This window comes from Cydia pomonella, chromosome 1, assembly GCF_033807575.1.
Source record: "Cydia pomonella isolate Wapato2018A chromosome 1, ilCydPomo1, whole genome shotgun sequence".
In the NCBI taxonomy this organism is placed as follows: Eukaryota; Metazoa; Arthropoda; class Insecta; order Lepidoptera; family Tortricidae; genus Cydia; species Cydia pomonella.
This window is the reverse complement of record NC_084703.1, coordinates 25304012-25311153: the sequence shown is the minus strand read 5'-3', so window position 1 is coordinate 25311153 and position 7142 is coordinate 25304012. Positions and strand designations below refer to the sequence as shown.

The following is a 7142-nucleotide window of genomic DNA, read 5'->3' as shown; positions in this document are numbered from 1 at the left end:
GTTCCGGATTTTCTCATTTCAATTAATTCCCTGTTTAGGTACAATAGGTACTATCAGCAACACTCTTAAGAGGAAAGATTTAGATTAGTAGTAATTTTTCCATAAAAACGTTCTCGACATTTTCCGTTCGGGATTAAGCCCTAGATGAATAATTATTTTATATGAGTTCAATATCACCAGTACCTGCATAACATTTTCCGTTCGGGATTAAGCCCTAGATGAATAATTATTTTATATGAGTTCAATATCACCAGTACCTGCATATGTATGTATTGCTTTTTGATATTCCTAGGTTACTATAAAAAGCGCTAAAAGTGACCAAATAAACGCGCCGTAAACCAACGGTTTTTCAAAAAAGGAGTGTACAGATTTATAAAGGGTGGGCAACGCGCATGTAACACCTCTGGAGTTGCAGGCGTCCTTAGGCTACGGTGACTGCTTACCATCAGGTGGGCCGTATGCTTGCTTGCCACCGTCGTGGTACATAAAAAAAACGCCTAGCTTACAAAATCGACAACAATAAATGCAAAACAAAACAGTCAGACATAATTTATTTGTTATTCCGTTCCCAAAATTTAGTTACGATTGGTTAATTCTGGAGGAGGAAAATGTCCAGAACGAAACCTCGATTTCTGATTTTGTTACGTCGAAATTTAGGACGGAGCTGCAGTGGTCCTTATCGCACATTTTTGAGGCTCCACCCGCTCCTGTGAGACAGCAACGTTGATTTAAATTTCTTAAATCTGAAAAGGGGGTTAACTAATATTTCCTCTTAACTGACCATTGATAAATCTTATGTATTTGCTAAAAGATTTCCAAATTGGCAATTAGCAATTTTGACACATCAAGTACCTATTTCTAAACGGATCCAATCAAATCCTAAATTACTTAAATATACACTGAGCAACAGTTAATAGGATTGTTGACGCATGTAGAATTTTATAACTACATTCAATTAAGAGGATAGGGGACAATCGATTTTCCGTACAAACGTGGTCCTCATTTTCCTCCCTGGATATTGTAATTATGGAAAATATTTTTACACAATTTAAAGTATTTTAATCATAGCTATGGTATGCCCAACCGTTTTTTTTTCGATTTTGGCTTTATTATAAGGAGGAACTTTTAAAATTTTGTATGAAACCTGTTTTTCATGTCAATTTTCGAAAATAGGATATAGGTTTATATGGAAAACTGGTTTCGATGCGGTTGTCCCCTGTGCCCCTTTTATCTTAAAATGAGTAAATGTACATCAAAAAAGAAAGGACTTCTAAGTTTTAACATTTTTTTTAATCCAAGATGGGAATAAAATAATAATAGAGTCAGACCAAGATAATTTGGAAACGACTTTAATAGCCCAAACGGTGCAAGTGTCAAGTGAGCGTCATAACGTCATAGAAGTTTGACGTTTAAAACAACCCGTGCCCCATCTGGACTCTCAAAATCGGTGCTAACTCATCTTGGTGTAACTCTAACATTCGATTCCTTACACTTTAATATTCAATTCAATTCTAAATAAAATAAATAATATACAGCAACTATAAATGCAATATTAGACCTACAAAATCGCAATTTCTTTGTTTTCCATACATCTAAACGGCTTCTAAGTAATAGTGACGTCACGATGTATGATTTTGTTAGGAGGGTTTCGTTAGTAAAGTGCAATTGTCAGCCTTTAACTACCATTTGTGACTTTTGTGTTGCTTTAAGGCAATGAGTCCCATATAGACATTTCATCATCAAAATAAACCTGATTCTATTGATACCATTAATAAAAAAATGGACAACTAGCCTATTGTTTCAATAATGTTCCTTATAAGATACGTACATAATATGTTTCCACCTATTGAGAGATTTAAGATTGATGGATTGTCTTCATTCGGTGTTGACGGCAAAGTTTCCGTTCTGTTACTATCATTGGCTGATGGTATTTGGTTGATTTGTACCTGCAAAAAAAAAGTATTTATAAAGTGTGACTAAAGAAAAAAACCTCGGATGTAGATTTTTAGGGAGGGAGCATCACTTTCCCACAATAAACAATTGTAACGTCAAGTGGGGACTGGACAACATTAAACAAAATAAATATTCCCCAATTATTTCAACGTGGCTTGCAGCAGTATACTTTTTACAATCAAGATTTAACTAGCTAGATTAGAACATAATAACATATAAATGTTTATACTTAACCGACCTGTCCCCAGTTACCACACTTGACGGTAATTATTGGACATGGCATTCAAATTATAAATAATACTTAAGAAGAAAAAAACCGTCTTGAATGGGGAGACCAGTGAAAGATTTTAGAAGGTCCAAACCTTTTTTTTTTTTTTTTTTTTTTTTTTTTTTTTTCTAGGGGGGAAAATGCATTCCGCATACCACCCGGGTGCGGGGGGTGACCCGAGTGGTTATGTGGGACTCCCGTCTAGGCTAATGAGGCCCACGGTATACCCACTAAAAACCCCCCATATGCCACCTCGCCGCCTTATTGGTGGGGTTACGGGAACACTTGCGTACTCATCCGCGACCCCACCGGCGGCAGCCGCCCGCGAGCGGCTCCTTCGCGAATGCCCGAAGGCCCTTCACGCGAGGCGCGCCAGATGGTTCGACGCGCCTTCCTCCTCGGCCTCCGTCCTGCAGTGTAGCGGACCCCCCCGAGCCCGCCACAAGGAGGCCACGGGCGCCAGAAAACTCCCCAGCGCCCGGCGGCAGATGAGGTCCATGGTTCTGCCGCAAACCACAACTCGGCTGCAGAGGACAGGGAGAACGGCACACCGTAACACCGACACTCCTCTTCCTCTGCAGCCCCACCAACGCCGCTACAGCGGAACGGCCCCGCCAAGGTCGCAGGGGATAGGGAGAGTGGCGCATCGTGATACCATCACGCCTCTTCCCCTGCGATCCCACCTCGGCCGTCGAGGATAGGGAGAACGGCTCACCGCAATACCGACACTCCTCTTCCTCGACGGTCCACCTCCAAACGCGTCACAAGCGGGCTTATCAAGCCCACTTGGAGCGTCCTCCTCGGGCCAGCCAGCACCTCAAACAGGCCGGCCCTGGTTGCCTCTTCGCTTCACCGTGGGAGACCAAGCCACGGCTACTAAGCCCCTCCACCACGACAAGGTGGGCAACCCTCGGGGGGAGAAGGTCCAAACCTAGTCTAACCCACCTAACCCATTTTTCTGATAGCAGTTCGGTTCTATCCACTCACATGATTCTAGCAACTAAGGTTTCAACATTTCGCACCTCTAAAATGATCGTCGCAACTCGAGTTGCGAACGGAGTGTAAGCGGTTTTTTTTTTCTTATCTGTGAAGGGCTGCATAGATATGGTGTAAACATTTATTAATACCAACGTGACAATATTTAAAAAATGTTTCAACCACATAGACATAACCACAGTATTTTTTATCTATGTTACTTTGCAAGTTGTTCGGGAAAGTGCGTGTGTTAAAAGTTGCTGCGTGTTTTAAAATTCCGTAAGTATTCAAATTTACATATTTCTGTTAGTATTATATATTAAATTACTCCGCGTTTATTGGTCTATTAGATTAAAACTATATTTAAGACCTACTTAATATTGATGACCATAAAATCTCACTTCAAACCAATAACTCTGTAGATTTTTGGCGTGTTTCCTATTTTAATGCCCTAGATTTCTATGATTACCAAATATATCTTGAGCAACCTATAGTCATTAAATAGTTCGATTATTAAATTACATTAATAAACAATAAAATGCATTAAATCACTGTGTATTATCCAGGATTAGCGAACAAACCATGTGACGGAAAATTGTAAGTACAAACACAGCAACTGTGGTTGCTTAAAGCATTTCTGCACATCGTAAGGCATGTGGTACACTAGACGTTGCATACGCGTTTTGGGGTGTTTGTTACTACTTACTTATAATTTCTATTTACTAATATTTCTTATATATATTGCCCGGATCCTGGGGTAGCTTGCCGTTTTTCGTCTGGTAGTGAATGTGTTAAAAGTTCCTAGTTGAACATCTGCACCGCGCGACTGTTGTGTCTCCGCCCTAAATAGGTAGCCATTTTTGTTTTTGACATGGCGCAGGACAGTTTGCCGGCCACCGCTGTTATCACGTGTTGTTTATTTACGTTTGTAATCAGTATAATTTCATGTGTTAATAGTTACTATTTGCTTATTGCGCTTAATTTGTTGTGAAGTGTATGTTATGTTATGGTGCATATATTATACGTCTTAGTGTAGTTATAAGTTAGTTCGGTTGTTGGTGATCGGCCGTTTTAAAAACACCAAAGTTTAGTAGGTATGTAAATACTCTTTTGTTATTTTAAGTTATAAAGCCACTATCATTGTGATAATTACATAAATTATATATTTTATTTCAAGGTAATTAGTGTCTTAAACGGTTTTTTACTATATTTTTGTACTTCAGTGTCTAAATTAGCCACAAAAAAATCACGAACATAGCACATAGTTACACGCCAGGTGGAGCACACAACAGTTTTACTCTGCAATTTTATAGGTGAGCTATCAAGGTGTTTAGTATCAATTAAAAGCTTATTAAGCCTTCTTTAAATTGAATTAAAAATAAAGATATGTTATCCATTTAAATTTTTTATTAAAAATAGTTTTCTACTATAACTCGGAAATTATTCCTTTGGGTAAACTTCGTGAATTTTTAATAATTATTTTTATTATAACCGCAAATAGCTAAAGTAAGAAAATAAATTTGTTTCTTTACCATTAGGTATAAAACCGAAAGAATCATTCCAAATGCTTAAGCAGAAGCAAAGTTATCGATTTTTGAAGATATCACGACACTGTGCCGTCGTATCTGCGAAATGGCAGAGCAATTCAGGGCACCTTTCGTTAAAATCGGAATCATGTGAGTGGCTATGAGGGTCTCAGTTCTAACCTAACATAACCCATTTCTCTGGTTAAAGTTCAGTTCTGTAAAGATCACAGTTCTAACCTAACTTAACCAACATTTTTTGTAGCAATTCGGTTCTGTGAGGATTGCAGTTCTAACCTAACCTGACCCACTTTTCTAGTAGCATTGCGGTATGTAAGGGTCGGTGTTCTAATTGACATCTTAATACGAATTCACTTTAGACATTAAAACAATATGAATAACAACTGTTAGTACGTTAAAATATGCCTTAAAATATTTCTCGTAGAGGTATTCCAGTCTGGTCTTTCTGAACAGTTTTATTTCACCAAAAAGCAAATTAGCTATCTAAATGCAAATGCTTGGTTTCTAGATAAGACCAGATCTAGATCCAGGTCCCGGTCCAGATCCAGATCCAGGTCCTGATCCACGTCCCGGTCCAGGTCCAGTTCCAGATCCGAGATGAAATCGAAATCTAGCGATCGAAATCGTCGTTGAAGAGTTCCGTTCTGATCATCATCAGTAGTTCCACTACATCTAATGCCACTGATTTAATGTAAAGTGATTTAGTGATTTTCTGATATAAAATACGTATGCCTTTCACATTTGAGGAGTTCCCTCGATTCCTTATGGATCCAATCATTAGAACTGTGTTTTGAGAAAAATGGGACCAATATGTAATTATCAAAGGGCGGACTGCGGATGCAATCGGGTGACAAAAGCATAAGATGGATAAGACTTTATTAAATTTTGAGCAATATTTATCTATACATTTTTATTAAAAATATATCAAAAATTACAAAATATTTCTATCCTCCATAGAACAAAATGTGATTATTAAGAAAATACTGGCCACTTGTAAATTATCTCCTCTTGAGACTTTTAAGTGTTTACATCTATTACGTCTTAGACTTGTCAATTACATTGACGTTTTCACTTGCGAGTTTATGCGTTTCCTTTAATATTTATATTAAAAATAATTATGGCAAATGAAATCACAATTCGTAAATGGATAGATAATAAGCCGGATCTAATTTATGATAAATCAAATGGCTCGATCTTTTGCACAAAGTGCCAAGTGAATTTATCTGCAAAGCGTAAAAGTGTGATTGACAGACACGTAAAATCTGGTGTTCATCGCCGTCAGGAATCCTGCACGAAAACTACGAAATGGAATCAAGAAGATTTTAATATTGATCTGATAAACTTTCTAGTTTTATGTAATATTCCGTGGAAACGGGTCAACAGTGCTGCATTTCGTCAGTTTTTTGCTAAATATATTTGTTGCCAGTGTACATCGTACATTTTGCCAAAAGAGACTATTTTGCGTAAGAAATATTTAAATACAGTTTTCAACCGTAAAATAAAGGAAATTTATGAAAATATAAGTGAAAACAAATTATGGGTGTCGCTGGACGAAAGCACAGATTTCTTAGGAAGATTTGTTGTAAATTTACTTGTAAAAACCGCTGATCTCAAACATCGACACTCCCATCTACCTGTTAAGGTGTAAGGTCATTGAAGTCACGAATGCTAACACGGTTTCAAAATTTGTAATTAAAACCTTTAAAGAAATATGGGGAGATTCTTTTGAGACAAAAGTTGGTAACATATTAATGTTATGCAGTGATAGTGCATCTTATATGTTAAAGGCCGGAAGATAACTAAAAAAGGTTTTTCCCAATATGAAACTTTTTACATGTCTCGCTCATGCATTAAGTAGAGTTGCTGAGCACATCCGATCAGAATACTCAGATGTTGATAGTCTAATATCAAATGTCAAGAAAATATTTTTGAAATGCCCAAGGAGAGTAAAAATTCTAAAAGAAAAGTATCCGAATTTGCCATTACCGCCTAAGCCCGTCGTCACAAGATGGGGCACGTGGTTAGAAGCGTCTTTTTACTCTGCGACTTTTTACGACGAAATTAAATCTGTGATAAGTAGTTTCAACAGCAATGAGGCACTATCGATACGTAAAGTAAAGAAACTTATACAAGAGGACAGCTTAAAAAACAATTTATTATTTATGAAGCAAAATTTTGAAATAATAACCAGAAACAACGTTATTAAAAACACGCGGCTTAAAAATATCTGAAGCACTCCAATTACTGAACGAAGTAAGACTTTGCATGATGATGACATCTTCTGATTCTTTTTATAACAAAATGGAGTCAGTTATAGACAGAATTCCAGACTACGATTTTATAAGTGAGTGGTGGTGATAACGTTACTGATAATAGTGAAGCGTCACTTTACGAATACGCAC

General features: G+C 37.4%; 1 long non-coding RNA gene across 1 annotated transcript; it reads right to left on the bottom strand.

The window, feature by feature from the left end:
- Window positions 1-533: 533 nt before the first annotated feature.
- LOC133518715 (uncharacterized) lies at window positions 534-6533 on the bottom strand. Its single transcript, XR_009799517.1, has 2 exons — window positions 3153-6533; window positions 534-2315 (listed from the first exon to the last, which is right to left on the bottom strand). It is a non-coding gene; the product is annotated as an uncharacterized LOC133518715 (long non-coding RNA).
- Between the last annotated feature and the right edge of the window lie 609 nt (window positions 6534-7142).